The sequence below is a fragment of the Geotrypetes seraphini genome, chromosome 1 (assembly GCF_902459505.1).
Source record: "Geotrypetes seraphini chromosome 1, aGeoSer1.1, whole genome shotgun sequence".
Lineage (NCBI taxonomy): Eukaryota > Metazoa > Chordata > Amphibia > Gymnophiona > Dermophiidae > Geotrypetes > Geotrypetes seraphini.
In genome coordinates, this window is record NC_047084.1 from 308,838,155 (window position 1) to 308,860,302 (window position 22,148).

Below are 22,148 nucleotides of genomic sequence, written 5' to 3' on the forward strand. Positions count from 1 at the left end.
TGGAAGCCTTCCAGGTCAGCTTCGGCGGAGGGGGACTTCCTGCTGGAGGAATGGGGGTGGGAGACCCGTGCCCCGTACCCCCCACAAGCATCTCACATACCCCTAGGGGTACGTGTACTGCATGTTGAGAAACACTGGTCTAAAGGACAATTAGATTTTACATATTTATTATATAACTTGTTTTTTGAGCTTCCCTTTGAGTTTTCTTTGGTGTTAATAGCTTTAACATGATGATATTTTAAATGCCTATGATGTCTTTGCTTGAATGGTGGTCTAACAAAACAAACATAAAACAAGACAAGACAGCTGATCAACACCCAAAAAACAAAAAATAAATAAATAAAATTTATGAACAGTTCCAAAATTGAACTTTTAGTTAACATATATATATATATTGTATGCATCATATATATATATATATATATATATATATATATATATATATATATATATATTGTGTGTGTGTGTTTGTTTATGAATGAATGCAGTGGAACTCCTGAATGCAACAGCTTTGAGATCATATGTTTGGCTTGTAATGTGATGACCTTCATAAAGCTGGAGGTTGCACAATTTTTGATGTGAACTGTATCATTTCTTTCCGTGTTTGGTACTTCCTTCTCTGGCCTTCAGCCAGCTCTTCTTAGAACTGTACGGTTTACAAGAAAACATTCTGCTTGCAACCAGGAATAAAAAAATGATTTCCTTGTTCTTATCATATCTGTTGCAACATCTGTATCGATGGGCATAGTCTGGGGAAGTATAGCCCTATCAAACAGCATGCCATCTCGATTCCTTATTAGCTATCTGTTATCATCCAACAGCTTTTCTCTCTCTTTCCACCCTCCCTCCCCTCGTGCAGGGTCTGGTATCACTCTCCCCCATCTGCTCCCTCTAAGTTGCAGTCATCCAGTCTTCTGTGTTGCCTTTTGTCTGCTATAACTTCCTGTTTCTGCTTTGGCAAGACACTGTAGAGAGATTGTATATGTTTGAAATACTATGTAAACCTCTGTGACAGTGGTGTACCAAGGGGGGGTCCACCCCAGGTGCAAGCTATGAGGGGGTTGCTCCCAGTCTTGGAGTAATGGCCTGGGAACTTCCCTTCTCATGGCCCGACTCCAAGGCTATCGGTAGCCCCCCGACCGTGGTCCAGCCTTGCCTTCTCTGTGTCTTACCTTTTATTCCGTCCCCCCCGTCGGAGCTTGTTGCGCTCTAATGTCGGCGCATTTTCGTTACCCGGCTTTCACGTCTGCCAATCAATGGCCGACTTCCTGTTTTCGGCGGGTGGATTGCGGCAGAGGCAGAAGCAGGAAAGGAGCCACGTGTGAGACCGAGTAGCAGTTTTTCGGCTGAACCGAACAAGGTAAGTATTGCTGTTTTGTTCGGTATTGTTTTCGCTAGTGCTGCCTGCCCCCCAAAAATCACCTCCCATGCCCCGATTCACCATCTGAACATCCCCCCTCGCCCCCTAAAGCAGGATCGGCAGCGCTGCTGCTCCTGCTTTAGAGGGCGAGGGGGGAGGGTCAGTTGGGAAGTGCTACAGTGTCTGGCTTCTCCTCTGGCCTCCTGCACCTCCCTTTACCTGATTACAGCAGAGACAGTCCTTGGGGGGGGGGAGGTGCAGTCCTTGGGGGGGGGGAATAGGCCTTCAGGTGGGGGTGCAGGCCTTCAGGGGGGACAGACCTTCGGGGCGTACAGGCCTTCAGGGATGGGGGACAGGCCTACAGGGGTGAGGTGTAGGTCTTCAGGGCCCATGCAGGTCTTCAGGGGGGACAGACCTTCGGGGGGCAGGTACAGATCTTTGGGGGGGGGGGCGACAGGCCTTCAGGTAGAGGTGCAGGCCTTCAGGGGTGGGGTGCAGGCCTTCAGGGGGGACAGACCTTCGGGGGGGGGAGGTACAGTCCTTCGGGGGGTGCAGGCCTTCAAGGGTGGGGTGTAGGCCTTCAGGGCCTGTGCAGGCCTTCAGGGGGGACAGACCTTCAGGGGGGGAGAAGTGCAGACTTTAAGGGGGGACAGACCTTCAGGGGAGGTGCAGTCCTTCGGGGGGGGGAGGTACAGTCCTTCGGGGGAGTGCAGGCCTTCAGGGGTGGGGTGTAGGCCTTCAGGGGGGACAGACCTTCGGGAGGGGTGCAGGCCTTCAGGGCGGGGACAGACCTTCAGGGGAGGGGGTCCTGGTGTAGAAGTACACGGAGGGAGGCATATGCCAGACTTTGGGGGGAAGAAATAATGTGTCTAAAAACTGAGGAGTGGGAGAGAGATGGTGGATAATGGGATTTAGGGAGGGAAGAAACAGAAAGGGAGAGAAGTTGGACACAAGGGATAGAGATACTGGATAGGAGGATAGTTGGGAAGAGAAAGGGAGAAATGGTGGACCCTGGGGTGGTTTGGAAGGAGGGAGAGATGCTGGATGAAAGGGTAGTTGGGAAAAGGTGAATCTGTGGATGGAGACGAAAAAAGGAAAGATGCCAGACTTCCGGGGGAGGGAAGGGAAACGGAAGGGGAGGACAGAGATGGCAGATGGATGGTTAGCACGAAGAAAGAAGGAGACCCTAGCAAGCAAGACAACCAGAGCCTGGGACCAACAAGATTTGAATATTGACCAGATAACAAAAAGTAGAAAAAATAATTTTATTTTCTGTTTTGTGATTACAATATGTCAGATTTGAAAAGTGTATCCTGCCAGAGCTGGATACGAGATCTAGGATTTAACAGTGAGCTAGGATTTAATAGAGAGAGGAAAAGTCCTTTTTGTTTCTTTATTTTGTTTACACAACAATGCCAGGGTGATTAGGAGAAGCCAAAGGGGGGGTAAAAAAGCTATAAAGTAAACCCACCAGGATGTTTGAAAAAAAAACACCCAAATGGGCAGGAAAATCAAATCGAATTGAAAAACCAATTCAGTAGGCTGAATCGAATCAAAAATTTTTTTCCTGAATCGGGCAGCACTAGTTTGCGCTACTGTCTTAGACTTTAGGATCTGGGAATGGAGAGAAATGGCATCCTCAGTACTTTATGTTTAAATCATGTTTATTCACAAGAATCAATACAACTCACAGTTAGAACAGATTTTGCATAATACAAAGCCAATCCCCAAAACCTCACCCCCCACCCCTCCCTCCCAAAGGCAGCAGCAGCGGTAATCATCCCAAAAGTGAAAATCAGTAACAAAGTAGAAAGATACATGTTATGTATTCCATACTTGATTTTGAATATAAGGAGTAAAAGTTAGACTGAATGTTCGCCAATATGCACTAAACAGTCGGCCTGCTTTGGAAGACAACTCTACAATATCTTTGAGTTCTAATAACATTTGCTGTAACATCAATGCTCTCCACTGAGACATAGAAGGCGGCTGGGGTGATAATCACTGCAGCAAGATGCATTTCCTGCCCAACAGCACAGTTTTCCGAAGAAAGGACGCACAACCAGGTCTAGGCGGATGGAAACGAAGTTGTAGTGTAAAGAGGAAGCTTGGATGCATCCTCCAAGAACAACCCCAAAGCTGTGCCACCGCTGACACCAATTGTATCCAAAAAGTAGACACCAAGGGACAGGTCCAGAACACATGTCCAAAAGATGCCATTGGGCAGGCACATTTACCACAGGCATGTCCCACACTTATCCCCATCACATGAGCTCTCTTGGGCGGATAAAAGGCACGCAACAAGAACTTGTAATTTCACTCCTGTTCTACAGATGACTGAGTAGTAGCAATCCCTGAGCGAAGACCCTTACGGAGCATATCCTCAGATATGGGTATGTGGAGATCAGCTGACCACTTCTGAGCCAGGATGGTAAAGTCCAATTCGCCAGACAGTTCTTGCAAAAACATGATAGAATTTCAACGGTATCAACTCCTGAGCTGTAAGACAAAGAGCCTCCCGTAAACTGGTCTGCACTTCTTCTCGTACCATCGCTGGTGTCAAAGTTTGCAAATAATGTTGAAGTTGTCGATAGGTAAACCAATCTGTAGGAGAAAGGTGAAACATTGACTGGAGCTCCGTAAAGGGGATTGGAATACCGGAGTGTTGAACAATCTGGGACACATACTGAAGGCCCGCATTAGACCAGCGCCGAAATATCACAGAGTCCAGGCCAGGTAAAAAGTCCCCATTTCCAGCAATAGGGAGATAAGGCGTTCTTCCAGGAGAAATTTTCAACATGTGACACAGCTTCCTCCAAGCTTTTCGCATAGCCGGTAAAAATGGGTGTGAAGGCAACAGTGGCAGTTCTGGTAAGTGGAGAGCATGCAATAAATAACTAAAATGATAAGGTTTAAAAGTAAAACATTCAAGCTCAGGCAATGAAAACCAAGTAGTATTACAAAACTAGTCATGAATATGGCGTAATTGACATGCAAGATTAAACCTAGAAACACACAGAAGACCCAACCCTCCCTGGGCAATCGGTAGCATCAATTTGGACAAAGAAAGCCTAGCCCGTTTACCCTGCCATAGATATGCTGAAAGATGAGACCTGTGAGTAGATAGTGTCTAGCAGTTAACATAATGGGAAGCATTTGTAGAATATAAAGCCATTGTGGAAGTATCATCATATTGTATAGAGCAATACGGCCCGAAAGAGGTAACTTTCTCCAATTAGCGAGAGACAGCTCAGTACGGCGTAGCAAGGGCAAGACATTAGCATTATAAAGGCCATTCAAATTTTGAGGTATAACTACCCCCAAATAAATCAAGTGTGACGATGCCCACTGTAAAGGGAAGTCTCCCTGCCAGGAGTGCCGTACCTCAAGCAATGTCGGCAGCACCAATGATTTCAGCCTATTAAGGACCAAACCTGAGTAAAGCGTAAATTCATCCAGGAGTTCTAATGCTCTAAACAGAGAACGATGTGGGTTACCCAAAGTAAGTAAGAGGTCGTCTGCAAACGCTAGCACCTGCAGTTGTGAAGAACCCTCTGGCAAGCCTGTGATCTCATCATCCCTCTGAAGTGTGCGTAAGAATGGGTCTAAATACAAAAGAAAAAGCAGGGGCGATAATGGACATCCCTGTCTTGTCCCCCTACCCACAGAAAAAGAGGGGGACTTTATACCATTCACCAACACAGCTGCAGTCGGTCCCGAGTAAAGCGCTTGTATCGACGCCAAATAACTTGTGGGAAGCCCTATATAGTGTAATACGCGAAACAGGTAGTACCAATGCACCTTGTCAAAGGCTTTCGCTGTATCTAACCCCACCAGAAGACCGGGATATTGTGTTTGTTGAGCTCGAGAATACGCGAGTAAAACCCGGCGAACATTTAATACAGAGTGTCGAGTCCGGACAAAGCCCACCTGCTCAGGCACGATAACCGCAGGTAATAAAGGGGCTAGTCTATCAGCCAAAATACGGGCAAATACTTTAATATCCACGTTCAATAACGATATCGGCCGGTAAGAATCCATGTCCATGGGCGGCTTGGAGGGCTTCGGTATCAAAGTAATCAGAGCTTCGTTAGAATAACGGGGAAATACGCCCTGATCCTGTATGGTCATATAGTAAGCTAAAAGAGTCCCCCCTATAGAATCAGATAAGATCTTAAAGAACTCCGGGGAATAGCCATCCGGCCCCGGTGCCGTGCAGGGTTTCAATTTTTGTATCGCCTGCAACACCTCCTGGAGATGAAGCGGCCTATCCAGCAAAGATACCTGAGTCACTGTTAATCTAGGCATGCCCGCGTCCTCCAAATAGTCACAGACATCAGGACCAGTATAAGGACCCGGGGATGCATAGAAAGCTTCAAAATAGTCATGAAATGCGGCAGAAATATCCACTGCCGACGTCAAGATCTTCCCCGAGCCATCCTTAATCATGGGAATATAACGAGACCCATTCCAGCTCTTAGTGACAGATGCTAGAAGCTTCCCTGTCTTATTACCATATCTATGAAAATGGAATTTTCGAAAAAACAACAATTTTTTAGTACGTTCATGTATAAGGGAATTTAACGCCACCTGTACCGCTTTATACGCTTCACTAAGAGCTTCGGAAGGATTACACACTAAATCACGTTTCAATTGCGTCAGCTGTCGTTCCAGTTGTACTATACGGTTCACTATACGACGGGTTCTAGTTGTCACATATGCAATTATATCTCCACGTAATACCGCCTTGGCCGCATCCCAAAACAATAGAGGCTGATCAATATGTTGGGCATTAAAAGAACAGTAAGTCTCCCACTTGTCCAATAAGTACTTCTGAAAATGTTCATCTTTATGTAAATAGGAGGGAAATCTCCACCCCGACCCAGGACCCACTGGACCGCCCATCGCTACATCAATCCAAATCATATTGTGGTCTGACACTTCGAGTGGGCCTATTGTAGCTGCAGAGACCCGGGCAAATAAGGATTCAGAAAGTAAGGTGTAATCAATTCTGGAAAAAGAACCATGGGCTCTAGATTGGTGTGTATAATCCCTTTCAGTGGGGTGTAGCAACCTCCATGGGTCCACCAACCCTAGTGCTCGAAAGAGATATGGAATACCACTAGTTTGTTTCACCGTCGTCACTCCAGACGATCCAGAGCGATCCATACCTGTGTCTAAAACCAGATTGAGGTCATCCACCAGAATTAATGGACAATCAGAAGCCTGTAAGCAAATATTAATCAAATTCTGAAAGAAAGAATGTTGGTATCCATTAGGGCCATAGCTCACCAGTAATCGGAAGGGTCCACCAGGTCCCTCCACCTTCACCAAAAGATAACAGCCCTGGGGGTCAAGACGTAACACCTGAACCTTGCAGGGCAGGCCCTTCCGAAATAATATAGCAACCCCCGCCCTCCTCCCTGGGGCAGATGCATAGTATAAATCACCAACCCAACCTCTCTGAAGCTTTTGGTGTTCCAGATCTGTAAGCCTAGTCTCCTGTAAGCAAGCTATATCTGCAGAGTGATGTTTCAATTGTGATAATATTTTTGTGCGTTTAATAGGGGATGTAATTCCCGATACATTCCAAGATATTATACGTATATTCTTATCACCCAGGAGTCAACCCACCAGAAAAGCAAAAGCAAGCAATCCCTCCAGAAGGAAGAGTCCCAGGACGCCCAGCCTCGCCCCAAGACTCCGCATTCACACTCCAGGCAAGCCAATCAACCAGTCCCAGAAAGAAAAACCTCCTAAATATAGCAAAACCCCACACAATAAACCAAAGCAATACCACCGCTACTATCCAAAAAATTTTTCCCTCCCACAACCCCCCAACAATCCCAAAAACCCCCATCTCGTGGGAGAAGTAGGGGTCACGAAAGATATCTCCCCCAGGGCTACCCTGTCAACTAAACAACCAGGCCTTCCTGAAATCAAAAGGCAAAGTTACATGAGACAAGCAATATAAACATTGTAGAACCAGTGGTGACCCGCTGGACAGAGCTTAGTTCCAGCCTTCATTCCGCCCCTGAACCAGAGCCACCCAGCTGCTTGATGTAATCTGCGGCTGCCTCGTGTGATGGAAAGGTTTTCCAAAGTCCATTACAATAAATCCTTAAAATGGCCGGATAATTGAATTGAAAGCGTTGTTTTAAGTCGGACAGCTGTGCGCTAAGCGCATAATAGGGTCGTCTCTGCTCCTGTAACGCCACTGAAAAGTCCTGACTCATGCGAATCGAGTGTCCATCATATTTCAAGCTTTCCTTCTTAGCTCGATATTGTTGTAATAGAGCCACCTTGTGTCGAAAGTTCAGGAGCTTCAAAATTACCACCCGAGGGCGCGTTTCTAATCCAGGCCTGGGGCCCAAGCGATGTGCCCATTCCAAGCGCAGAGGCCCCATTGAAGGTGGAAAGGTAAATTCCTCCTGCAGCCATTTCTCCAAGATTTCCAATAGTAGACGCTCAGCGATTGTCTCAGGAACCCCCATCAGACGCAAATTAGAGCGTCTCGAACGATTCTCTAGATCATCTAGTTTATCGGACTGGGCTCGCAACTGCTCCTGTAACGTATCGACATCTGCGGCACGTGTTGTAGAGGCATCCTCCAGGTCAGACACCCGTTGTTCCAATGCAGCAGTGCGGGTCGCGGCAGCAGCAAGTAGCGTCTCAATGTTAGAGATTTGGGCAGTCAGATTTTCCATTTGAGGCCCCAGCACTTGTGCTAACGCTGCTTTTATGTCACTGAGCGCGGTCTCCATGAGATGGGAGACCGCTGCCGCGGGGCTCGTCACCATTTTAGGTTCAGTCGGCCGCACTCGTTCGCGCTCTTTCCGGGCTGTTTTTGCCTGCATGGAATCGTAGGATCTCGTCAAATATCTTTCCATGCAGGTAAGGTTCTCAAAGTGTGCCGAGATCGCGGTGGCCGTCAGGAAAAATGTCTCAATAGGATCAGTTATGTGCAGGGCAGCCCCGGAGCAAACGAGGAGACGTCCTCACTCGTTCATGACACCACGTGACCCTCATCCTCAGTACTTTATAATGCAAGTGAAACGTGGATTTGGTCAGACTTTTGAAGGGTCTGCAGAAGAAAAATATTGTATAGGCCGGGGACATGAGACAGCAGGAAATGGGAACTTTTCTTCCTTCTGTTTTTGTGAATGGCAAGGCTGAGGATGTCAGAGAGTTCAGTTAAAATATGTGCTTTATAAGAAAATATAATAATGTGTTTTATAAAGTTTATAAGCATTGCTGGCCTACCCGGTGAGGTGTTACTAGTGGTGGTGATGATGGCAGCGTGTCAATGTGTTTAGAGCAGTGATTCCCAACCCTGTCCTGGAGGAACACCAGGCCAATCGGGTTTTCAGGCTAGCCCTAATGAATATGCATGAGAGAGATTTGCATATGATGGAAGTGATAGGCATGCAAATTTGCTTCATGCATATTCATTAGGGCTAGCCTGAAAACCCAATTAGCCTGGTGTTCCTCCAGGACAGGGTTGGGAACCACTGGTTTAGAGGAAGAGGTGGTCTGGGAAATTCTGCTGAGCAAACTCCGGGCTCATTTCCACCCCCCAGTTAGTCCACTCCACTCAACTGGTTCACACACTGAGTGGGTCTTTGGGTGTTGTGCATGGGTAGTTGTTTTGGGATCTCTTCCAGTGGTTTGTCAGTATCTCCTTGTGGTCCAAGGAAGGAAACTTTGTTAACCTTAGCATTGACCTTCAGAATATGTTTGTAAAAATGCTGCTTGTGTAGCATTAGGCTATGTAGTGATTGAAAGAAAAAAACAGACCTTTGCACATTTTTGTATGAGGAGATTCACATTTCCTGCACAGTCCGTGTGAAGTTACCTTGTTCTGTATTTGACATCTAGCAAGGTTTCTGTTTGGAAGGAAAGATCTAAGCTTAAAAATGAAGTGGCCAGAAGTTATGGTAAAAGCAGATAGCGTAGCTGGTTTTAAGAAAGGTTTGGACAAATTCCTGGAGGAAAAGTCCATAGTCTGTTATTAAGATATGGGGGAAGCATCTGCTTGCCCTGGATCGGTAGCATGGAATGTTGCTACTCTTTGGGTTTTGACCAGGTACTAGTGACCTGGATTGGCTACCATGAGAATGGGCTACTGGGCATGATGGACCATTGGTCTGACCCAATTAGGCTATTCTTATGTTATGTTCTCATCTGTTGGGGCCTTTGTTTTAACTTCTTATTTTAAAGTATTTTTTTTTCTGGGAATTTATCAGTGTTTTTTATAATGGGAACAAAAATAGAAGAGAATTAATGTGTGTGTAATGGATGGGTAACTAATTTCTTCAGCTAAATAAGTTTACTTTGGTGTTCAGAAGCCAGGCCGTTAAAAATGGATATACTAACAGTATAGGATCCCTAGAATAGAGGTTCCCAAACTTTTTAATGTCTCTTTTTTTTTTTTTTTTTACCTATCTTCCTCTTTCTTTCACCCCTCCCAGTATCCACTTTCCTCACATGTTCTTAAGATAAGCCATGCTATGTCAAGCCAAGTTCCTTGGGCAAATGTTTGAAAAAAGAAAAAAGTCACTACTTGAAAAGGTCACTTCCTAAAGATGTAATCATGGACCTTTGTACATACTCTTGTACAATGAACTCTGCTCAGAGATATGAAGGAGTGGTTGTTATGGATGCAGAGTCTTATGAACAAGAAGCTTGGAGACAGCTGTCTGATACAACTTATTATCAGCCCATAGATAAAGATCCTATTGATGAATTGCAGGAAGGTATCTCTCATATACTAGTACAAGCTTTAGAAGCAGGTATTATTATGAAAGGGGAACACAAATTTTTGTATTGTCAACATCCTATCACTCCTGTGATCTATTTCGTGCCCAAGATCCATAAATCATTGGAGGCACCCCCGGGGCGCCCCATAGTGGCAGGTATAGGCTCTATTCTTGAACCTCTATCTGAATTTTTGGATTTACAACTGAAGAATGAAGTTCCTCTATGTACCTCATATGTGAAGGACACTGGTTCTATGATTAAATTCTTGGGAACCTATCAGGACATTCCACCCTATGCCATATTAGTGACTCTCGACATCACAGCATTGTATACTAACATACCGCAGGAGGCAGCTATAATGATTATTCGTCAGCATTTAGTACACATGAAACTGTCTTCCAAAAGGATTGATTTTTTGGTCACCATTGCTCGCATAGCTTTAAGCAAAAATTATTTTGAATTTGATCATCAATTTTTTCTACAAGTTCGTGGCACCGCTATGGGTGCCAAAATGGCCCCCACAGTAGCATGCCTTTATGTGGCGGCATTTGAGGAACAGCATCTATACCCTTCAGTGCATTTTCCTAAATTACTCTTATGGAAATGACATATTGACGATGTGTTTGCTGTGTGGGTAGGTACTCAATCAGAATTTGACATTTTTTTGGGTTGGCTCAATCAAGAAGATCCTAATTTGAATTTCACAGCCCAATCCAACACCCAATCTTTGCCCTTTCTAGACATGAACATATCTTTAAGTGAAGGTAAATTTTGCACCACGATCTATAAAAAATCCACTGACCGTAACAATCTTTTGAGGTATGAAAGTTTCCATCCTAGACACTTACGAAATAACATACCTACAGGTCAATTTTTACGTCTCCGTAGGCTGTGTTCCTCCAAAAGTGACTATGTATTGAAAGCTGAAGATATGAAAGTCAAATTCAAAGAAAGGGGATACCCAACATCTGTCATCAAAAGAGCTTACAAAAGGGCACTTTGGTCCAATAGGGATGACTTACTATTGCCAAATAACCAACATAATGATGCTGATGCAGTTTGTGTCCTTCCCTATTCTCAACACGCTTTCAAAATCAAACACATCATCAATCAACATTGGAGCATTTTACAATATCATGATGTTTTTCAAAGCCCCCCGAAATTTGCTTACTCGTGAGGGTGGAACCTTAAACAGTACCTTACCAAAGCCCAATACCATTCTGAGGCACCAAATAGCAGCATAAAAGGTTTCCATTCCCCATGCTCAGCCTTTTCTGTCTGTTCTTACAGTGTAAAGTTAACTGATATGACCATCCCTGAATGGGAGAAGAACCGTAAATCTTTAAAAATGACTAATTGCAACACCAAAGGGGTAGTATATGTCATAGAATGCCCATGCCATTTGCTCTATGTAGGGCACACTATGAGGAGCATACGGGTCAGAATAGGAGAACACATTAGCAGAATAGGCAGGGAAGTTATGGAAGCACCCCTCACCCACCATTGGATTGAAGCCAAACATTCTATCTCCTCTGCACGTTTCTCCATTCTGGACGCTCCAACTCTCCCCAGAGGCGGTGATCTTAAAACCAGATTACATACTTTAGAACAGAGATGGATTTACACCCTAGGCTCTTTGGCACCCCAGGGCTTAAACAGCGAAATAGAATGGCAAGCTTTTCTGTAATATTCATTCTACTTTATTTAAGTTCTGTCATTCGGATTTTTTTCTTACAACATTTTCTTTTCATTTAATTTTCCACACTTATTGATAGTGCAGGACAGTCAGTGTATTTTGTTGGTTTTGTTGGTATTTTGCTCTATTTTAACGAGCAGGTCAGCTTTAGAGTAATATTCATACGTGCTGATGTCATCACGCTATTTTTTGGCGCGAAATAGCCCTTTAAACTGTTCTCCTGGCGTTCAGTCACTGTTTGTACACCAAGAAGAAATCGGGTTATTGACATCTTTAGAAAATTATAGACCATATTTAGTGGTGAGTACTCCCCTTCAGATAGAACCATGCACAGCTTTTTAATTGTGTAAAGTGAGTTTTTTAATACATGTTTCACAAATGCACTTTATAGTTACTAAGCATGCTTATATTTGTTTTCAGAGTTTGCACCTCCAGTCCAACTTTACATGTTGTGTCGGTTCCCTGACGCAGATTCGAAACGTGGCACATCGGAACCAGCTATATTTTTTCAAAGATAAGTGAATGACTTCTTTGATATTTTTGCTATTGCTATTAAGAATTAAGCATAGCTTTAGCAGTTAGCAACACAACAGCTTAGAATTTAAACCTGGAGAAATCTGTATGCATTGAACACTGCAATGATTGGTGGGTGAGGCGGAACATTATGCCTTCATATCTCTGAGCAGAGTTCATTGTACAAGAGTATGTACAAAGGTCCATGATTACATCTTTATGAAGGGTGTCAGGTCAAAAGCGCGCCGGGACAAAGGCGCGCGCAGACAATTGAGCGCAGCGCAGAGGTGCGCGCCGTAGAAAATTACTGTTTTTAGGGCTCCGACGGGGGTGGGGTGGGGGTGGGGGAACCCCCCCCACTTTACTTAATAGAGATCACGCCGCGTTGTGGGGGGTTTGGGGGGTTGTAGCCCCCCACATTTTACTGAAAACTTCACTTTTTCCCTGTTTTTAGGGAAAAAGTTAAGTTTACAGTAAAATGTGGAGGGTTACAATCCCCCAAACCCCCCACAACGCCGGCGCGATCTCTATTAAGTAAACTGGGGGGGGCTCCCCGACAAAAACCCCCGTCGGAGCCCCTAAAAACTGTAATTTTCTTCGGCGCGCACCTCCATCTTGCACTCAGTTGTCGGCGCACGCCCTTGTCTTTCGCGGGGTTGTCTATGAACCTTATGAAGTGACCTTTTCAAGTAGTGACTTTTTTCTTTTTTCAAACATTTTCCTTTAGTCACTCTACTGTATTCATCTAGTGGTTGAGTTAGTTACCCCTTCAGTATATAAGTTCCTTGGGCAGTCTGCATCATAAGTAGCTGGCAAATACCAAAGAGTAGATCATATTTTTCACAGTTGATCTGAAACAATGTGATGGCTTTTACTGGTCTTTTCATTCAGCCATCTCCGTTCTGTTCTCCATACTTTCTCTCTTGTTTGTTCTCCTCTGCTTGGGCTATCGGTTCCAATCCTAACTCTTACCCCACTGGTTCAAATTGTCACCTTTCCAATCTTAATCCTATTCCTACTCTCTTTCTCATGTACCTTGTGAAAAGTCTTTTGTCTCCAACAAGTTTACCTACATTCATCTTTCTCTCTCATACTTACCAGAGCAATGAACTACTCCTACTAAAAAGACAATGCAGACAACTAGAAAGAAAATGGAGGAAAAACAGTCAAGATTCCACAACCATAATAAAACAACTACAAACAATACAAAACACAGCCCTAAGACTGGTCTACTCACTGAAGAAATTCGACCACATCACAGAGGCATACCACAACTCACATTGGCTCCCAATACAAGTGAAGGCGCGCTACCGGTTTTAGCGCACTGTAACAGGGACCCTGCCAACCTTGAGCCTGAACCTCAGGAATATGAGTCTTGTCCTACTGGCAGCTTAGAAAAGGAAGGTTTAGAACCCCTGAGAGAAAGACAAAACCTATTTAGAAGTGCTAGATGGAAAACTGCCCCTTTAAAGGCTGTAAAAGCTGAGTTTCAGTTTAAGTGTGCAGGTCCCTTTAAATCTTCTCCTGTCCCAGCCAGAGGGAGGGGCCCTGGAACTTTAGGGAGCAGCACCTAGCCAAAGAGGAAGGAACCAGCCCAGGAAGCCAAACGTGGCATTGCTAAGGAAATTGCTTGAGAGAAAGCAGGAGCCGATAGAAGTTTCTGATATCGAAATGCAGGACTTGGATTCAGAGTAGGTTGTCTGTGACCCACAAGGGGAAGGTATAGACTGGCAGCCTGCTTTTGAAATGCCAGATAATGCTGAGGAAAGGATGGATTTTTGAACAGTGTCACTAGATGGAGGAATTGTAACATTTTTTTTTTTGTTAAAAGACTGAAGCTGATATGATTTTCCTTGTTGCTTTACTGTGTGAAGGACTGTTTAAAGCTAATTAACTGATAAGGATAAAGCCTAGGGAAGAAACATTTGTGCTCCCTGTGAACTTTTTGCCAAATGTTTTTTTTTCTCTCTGAAGAAAATTTTGCTCTGTTTAAAAGCTACCAGTAAGGACTTTGTAGGACTGGAAGCTGACATAGCCCAAAAGCCTGCCTTGCTAAGGTCAGAGCTGGGAAAGAAAGAGAAGCATTTTTTGTGTGAAACTTTTTTTTTTTTTCTTTGGTTTAAACCTGTTTGCCATAACAGAGGCAATTGAACTGAGAAGTGTGAGCTCTGCTCAAGTGGCTGAGAACTGTAGTTTTGCTAAAGCAGAGTGGGACTCTGTGGATTTCTTGTGCAAAGTGTTTTACTGGACTTTGTCTTCCTGTTGGCCTTTATGTGTGAAAATCCTGAAAACCTGATATCCTGATAGAGAAATTGTTAGTGGTTTTTATTTTTTTTTTTTTGAATGTTAATAAACCAGTCTTATTTTCCTTCCCAAGTGTTCTGGTATGCCTGGGGAGATACCGGGGGAAGGGAAATTGGGAAAAAGACCACATAACCATCCTGACTTTTGTGATTGTGGGACCGAGCACGGGTCTCCGCTCGGCCAGCCGCAGGTCCCTGTCACAGCACGCAGAAGATTAGCGAGCGCTATTGCATGTGCTAGCTAAAATCTACCACCTGCTTAAAAGGAGGCGGTAGCAGCTAGTGCACGCTATTCCGCGCGTTAAAGCCCTAATGTACCTTCGTAAAAGGAGCCGAAAGTCTTGCTCATCTGGGGGGAAACCCCCTGTGATTACCGCTCCCTGCTGCTGGTACATCCCTTCTAGGAGAGTGAGCCAATCCCCACACAGGCTTGCTTGACAGTGCTCATGGCCTTCCCTCTGTTGGGCCCATCCTTAAGATGCAACTTCCTGTCTTTGTGAAAAGAGGAACTTGCATCATAAGGAGGGGCATGGCAGAGGGAATGCCATGAGCACTGTTGAGGCCTGTGTAGGGATAAGTTTGCTCTCCTAGAAGGGATATGCCCGCAGCTGGGAGGGAAGTGCGGTGCTATGCTGGTCATGGGGGAAGCAGGCTGGAGCTGTCTGACCTGCCATGGGTGGGGCTGTAGCTGTTGGACCCGAGAAGAAGGGGGGAGGGAATACAGGGCAAAACAGACAGATGCTGGAAGGAAGGGCGGCATTTGTGTTCTGTGGTGCTTGGGTGGGGTCTGAGGTAGGTATGGGGCAGAGCTTGGGCAGGGTCTAGGGAAGAGCTTTTGGTTCCCCCCAAACAAGAAAGCATTCTGTTGCCTATGATCTCATCTCCCAAACTTTCTTGAATTCAGATAACATTTTTGTCTCCATTACCTCCACCAGAAGATCATGCCAAACATTCACCACCCTTTCTGTGAAAAAGTATTTTCTGAGGTTACTTCTGAATTCATACCCTTTCACCTTCATCCTATGCCCCTTCATTCCAGTTTCCTTTCAAATGGAAGAGACTTGCTTCATGCTTGCCAAATTCTGTGATAGTTAAAGTTCAAATAAAGTTTATTTTCTTTGGGTGCACCGGCCATGATGTGGTCTTTGAAATGTTCTGGCAGAGCCTTGTTAGGTATTTTAACAACTGCGTCTGATTGCTCTAATACAGTGGTTTCCAAACCTGTCCTGGAGGACCCCCAGCCAGTCAGGTTTTCAAGATATCCCTAATGAATATGCATGAGAGAGATTTGTATACCTGTCACTTCCATTATATGCAAATCTCTCTCATGCATATTCATTAGGGATATCTTGAAAATCTATGCTTTGTTCTTTGATAAAGCTTTCAATACTGCTTCTTTCATCATCTCCTTAACTGTCAACTCCAGACTGTCCCTTCGTTCTTGCTAAGCTGTATGCCCCGGAATAGACTGCCAGAGTCAATGCATCATGCTCTGTCTCTAGCAGTATTCAAATCCAAGCTAAAAGCCCACTTTTTGAAGCTGTTTTCAACTCTTAACTCACCGTCAGCTAAATTTACCCATATATCATTACTTCTGTTAAAAACACCCCAACCCGGAGATGTCCTTTCTGTCTGTCCAAATTAGATTGTAAGCTCTTCTGAGAAAGGAATGTCTATTGTTATATATATATTTTATTACACAACATTGTGTTAGTTTATTTTGATGTAATTATAGAAATGATAAATAGTACTAGCAGTTGTATTTACTGTATTATTTAATATGTTATTGAGCACAGCTTTGGGCAATTCATAATTTTTTAAATGCATATTTACAGGTTTTATACACATTTTTCATGTACTTTGAAAGAAGTCTTTTGACTTCACATTTATTAGTAAGATGTTAGGCTGCTTTTCTGTCACTACTTTTATGCGTTGAATCTTGTGTCAGAGGCTCGGCATTTGTAACCCTCTGACACAGAAAGGCGTGAGCCATTCCTCCTGAGGGCCTTGACCTGAAATCCCAAACTGACACTACAGTCGCAACACGCGAGCGTTTTCTTCACCTGCTACTTATGCCTAATTTTGAAGGGGCAAAAAAAAAGGTAGGCGGTTGAGGGGGTGGGAGAGTGTTCCGAAAGCGAAAACTTAATTCCAGTCAACTGTGGTTTCCGTGACTCGCGCTTTACTTCCTGGTTCAGCATTTGAAGTGCGGCTCTTCCTCCTCCACTGTCTTTGGACACCAGAATCACAGGCGCCACGACAGAACACTCCAAAAAGGGGGTGAGTAAAGACACACCAGGTGTCGGCAATAGCACCTTGAAAATAAATAATTTTGCTTGTCATGAGCAAGCCCCCATATAGACATTCTCTAATATGACCCAATTTAACCTCTCACCAGATGAACTGCTGCTTATGAGAGGCTTCCCTGAAGGGATATAGTACTTCCACTCCTTTGGGAAATGTGCGGTCACTGTCTGAGGAGGGAGGCACCCGAGGCATTTGTCCTTCCCCCTGTGTGGCGAAGGAGAGGATTTTCCTTTCCACTTAGTGAACTGATTTCACAGACCAGTGCATGCAATCTATGAGCTGGGATAATGTGATTTGAGAAGTAACATCTCTTATTGATCCTCCAGGAAGACCTATTATTTCAGGTAATAATTCTGTTTTAGAATCACTGTCAGACTTTGTAAATTTCTTCTTACGACCATTTGTTCCTCAGATTGATTTGTATGTTAGAGATTCTGCTCACATGATCAAAATTTTAGACAATTTTGACAGTGGTATGGAAGATCTTATTCTGGTGACATTAGATATTGAATCATTGTATACTAATATACCTCAGTTAGCAGCTATCCAAATTATTGAACAGACACTCCAACTGAGGACAACTGATTTTAAGGATACCAAATAGACTTATTGTCACATTTGCAACAATTGCACTTACCCAAAACTATTTTTCTTTTGAAAATAAGTTTTATATTCAAATCAAGGGGACAGCCATGGGGGCGTCCATGGCTCCTGATATAGCAAACCTGTACGTTGCACAGTTTGAGAGGGAACACCTAAGTGATCACCTTTTTAAGGAAGAACTTAGACTGTTCAAGAAATACATTGACGACATTTTTATTATTTGGAAAGGAAGTCTCTCCAGATTGTATGATTTTTTTTAATTGGTTAAATTCCTGTGATAGCAATTTACGCTTTAAAATGGAATATGATTTCAACTGTATACCTTTTCTTGATATCCTCATTCAGAAGGACAAATATTTCTTTCAAACAAGCATTTATAAGAAGCCAACTGATAAAATAACTATTTACATTATTCGAGCTTTCATCAGCCACAGCTCAAAAATAATTTACCATATTGCCAATTTTTAAGATTAAAAAGGTTATGTTCAATACCGTCTAAATTTGAGGCACAAGCAATAACTATGGCTAATCGTTTCAAACAAAGAGGATATCCAAAGAAGGAGATCAAAAAAGGTTATCAGAAAACCAAACTGCTACACAGAGAAGATGTATTACAGACTAGAAAGAAAATAAGAAAAATGCCTGACATCGTCTGTACTCTCTCTAATGATATACGCAATATTTTAATTAAACTTTGGCATATTCTTACTTTACATAAGTGCTTTGGTAATATCAAGCCCACTATTCTTTTGTCAAGAAATCGGAACTTGAAAGACCGATTGGTTCCTTCAGCACTACCTACGATTAAGAGACAACATGAGACGCACCATGAACACCAAACATGTGGTTCCTGCTCCATCTGTAAACATACTTCACTCTTTTAAACATCCAAGAACTAAAAAGGAATACAGACTTAACTTTAATAGTAATTGTAATACAGATAATGTACTTTACATAATCAAGTGCCCATGTGACCTTCTATATCAGGGGTGCCCAATACGTCGATTGCAATTGACCCGTAGATCGGGAAGGCAACGTGAGTCGATCGCGGAGCCCATCCCGTGATAGACTCGTGTTGCCGTCCCGATCTACCGGCCGATCAGCCTTCCTCTCCCCGACGTCAAAGACGCCGACACCGGGCATCCAGTTTAGTCTGTTTTTTGTCATTTCAGTGGAGGGGGGGGGGGCGGTGGCGGTGGCAGCAGCCTGAAAAAGAAATCATCCTGGCTGGGGTCGGTGTCATGCCCCGGAACTTCTACAGCCTTCCTATCTGGCCCTCTCCCTTTCTACTTGCATCCAGCCACACCCCCTGCTCCACAGCTCTCTTCGGCAACTCAGCAGCAGCGATCGACACAAGCTTCTGACATCGGGGCCTACCCTCTGCAAGTCCCGCTTGTTTCAACTTCATTTTTCTATAAAAGCGGGACTCGCAGAGGGAAGGCCTCGATGTCGGCAGCCTGTCTTGATCACCGTTGCTGACGAGTTGCTGATGAGGGCCGCAGGGCAGGGTGTGTGGCTGGATACAGGTGGAAGGGAGAGGGCCAGATGCAGGACTCGTGGGTGAGGGAGGAGAACGAGAGAGAGAAAGAGAGAGGGGAGGGAAACAAAAGGAAATATTTCATACCGGGCTGGGCCGGAGTGGAGGGAGGGTGGAAAAATTCTGGCTACAAGAAAAGGGCGGAAAGCTGAAAATGGAGATAGTGACACAAAGAAGAGAAATGGTAAGCAGGACCTACTGAATAAGGATAGGGATACAGAGGGGACATGAAGAGGAGGTGAAATAGAGACATAGAAGTAATGCTGAAAAAGCAGGGGGGGGAGATAAAGACATTGAAAGGGCAAATGGTGAATATGGGGTAAAGACAAGAACAGAGGCAAATTAAGATTCTGAAAAAGTGGTGAGATAGGGATATAGGTGAGATGGCACAAAGAAGGGTGATGCTGGAAAATAGGTGGAATGGTAATTCTGACGGACACAGAAGGGAAATGCTGGATCAAGGAGAGATGGGGCTCAGTCTGGATGAAATGGGGAGAAATGTCTGGTTGGCCCGGAACGTCCTCTCCTACGTCATAATTGACGTTGGGGAGCGGAATGCTGGTCAGCACAACGCTTTTGCAGGGAGAGCTTGGGGCAGCGGTGGCTTGGGGGTTGTTCCCTGATGGCGGCAAACCGAGTGGCTTGGGGGGAGGGGAGGGTGAAGGAAAGAAAGGGGGCAGGCAGACAGGGAGACAGAAAGAAGGGGGAACAGGGAGACAGAAAGAAAAAGTTGGGGGAGAGAATGAGGTCTGGAGGAGAGGAAACATACAGGAGGCTGAAAGAAGGGAAGAAAGATTGGATGAACAGTCAGAAGAAGAAAGTGCAACCAGAGATTCATGAAATCACCAAACAACAAAGGTAGGAAAAATGATTTTATTTTCAATTTAGTGATCAAAATGTGTCCGTTTTGAGAATTTATATCTGCTGTCTATATTTTGCACTATGGCTCCCTTTTACTACACCACAATAGCGTTTTTTAGCGCAGAGAACCTATGATCATTGAGAGCAGCGCGGGGCATTCAGCGCAACTCCCTGTGCCAAAAACTGCTAGTGTGGTTCAGTAAAAAGGGAGGGAGTATATTTGTCTATTTTTGTATGGTTGTTACTGAGGTGACATTGCATAGAGTCATCTGCCGTGACCGCTTTGAAAAACCCACGGAATATAAATGATAATTAATATTTTCTCTGCCTTTCAGTGTGCTTTGTGGGTTGTTGTTTTTTAAAAAAATTTCATTATTGGTAGATCATTTTGACTTGGTCATTTTAAAAGTAGCTCGCAAGCCCAAAAAGTGTGGGCACCCCTGTTCTATATATTGGAAAAACCAAGAGGAAAATAAAGATTAGAATTATAGAACATCAAAGCTGTATCTTAAGACAAGTAGTATCCTCCCCATTAGTCACTCATTGGATAGAAATGGATCACACTATTGATGATCTTTATTTTTTTGTTTTCAAAACATTTAAACCATGACAGAGGGGAGGTGATAATCAATTACAATCAGAGCAGAGGGTGATTTTTGAAATGAATACCATAATTCCTGCAGGCCTTAATCAGGATATAGATTATATCTCTTTTCTTTGAGAATATTAATACAGTGGTACCTCAGTTTACGAGTGCACCGGTTTGCGAGTGTTTTGCAAGACGAGCAAAACATTCGCAAAATTGGCGCCTCGGAAATTGAGCGTGCCTCGATTTGCGAGCGGCTCCTCCCCGCCGCAATCTGAAGTCCCCCAGACCCACCCGAACCCGCTTCTTACTGTCATTTGGACCTCGGCACCGGCACCGGCATGTCCTGTGCGTTGGTGCCGGTGCCTGAAGATCGGCCTCCTCTTCTTGCTGGGCCTTGAGCATCTGCGTATGCTCAAGGCCTGCGAGTTCACGCTCTCTCCGAGATTCTCGATCTCGGAGAGAGCGTACCACTGTACATTTATTCTAAATTGTTTTTATATTAAGTTAATTTTTAAGTGATAAAATATAATATATAATACATTTTTATGTGTATACTTTATCTGACATTTATTATGACCCTTATGCCATTGTGGTTCTTTAGATTTTTTGTCCATCACATTTTATAACTACATATCATTTATACCTTTATGCCTACTGTACAATGATTTATTATGATTATGATAATGATTTATTATGTATGATTTAATTAATTTTGTTTATGTGGAATTGAATTTCATTAAGTGGTTTGATATGTCATGCATTTCATGTCTCCATAGGTTTTGCATTTTAATTTCTATTGAGAATTCAGTAATGATTTTTATGTATGTTTCCAATTACTTTTTTTTAAAAATAATTCTTTATTCATTTTCAAAATTACAATAAGTGTTATATATGTTCAATTAAAATAACAATAAATGCATCACTTAAAAACTATCATTGGTACAATACATAAACTCTTATCCCTCCCCCCTTCCCACCCCTCCCTACCATGTATTCCATTATCTTATAGAATATGTAATAATAAAATATCCCCCCCTTCACTATTAAACTTATAAATTTAAGGGAAACAATGTCAACTAATCCGTACAATATTTCCAATTACTTCTTATGAATTATTGATTATTATTATGATATTTCTATTTTAATGTTTATCAGTTTTTCATATATGATTGTTTTTAACTTTCTTTGTATGTTCAGCATTCTTATATATGTCCAATGTGAACTAAGCCATGCCAAAACCCATTTAATTGTTTTTATAGTATAGGACACATTTCCTAAACATCTTTCTTTATACATGACTGCTTTTAGTATGTTAAGGCAGAAATTCTTTATATTCCACACAGAATCATTATGTATATTTATAATATTTATACTTTTATACGCATATTTATACTCGCATTCACATATTTCTGTATGCATATTCATATCTTTCTATATTCACATATTTCTATATGCATATTCATATCTTTATATGTAATTCATTATAATCATGTCATTTATTCTGTTCCTTGATGTAGGCATATATAATGTATGGAAAATCTTAATCTTTTTTATATTTTAAATCTTTTTTTGCATAATGCAATCATAAAGAGCACTGTATAAGAAAAGTACGCAAGGCA

The 22,148-nt window shown here is 43.3% G+C and overlaps 1 protein-coding gene across 2 annotated transcripts in view; it reads left to right on the forward strand.

Moving 5' to 3' along the window:
• Window positions 1-1,073: 1,073 nt before the first annotated feature.
• The window catches only part of ALPK1 (alpha kinase 1), a 224,032-nt gene continuing 202,957 nt past the window's right edge, over window positions 1,074-22,148 (forward strand). Inside the window, exon 1 of one of the 2 annotated variants that reach the window (XM_033955611.1) lies at window positions 1,074-1,360. The gene's annotated coding sequence lies outside the window, so the exon portion shown is untranslated. Of the gene's footprint in view, window positions 1,361-13,527; window positions 14,021-22,148 lie in introns of those variants that run through there. The other variant, XM_033955603.1, reaches the window with a different exon arrangement.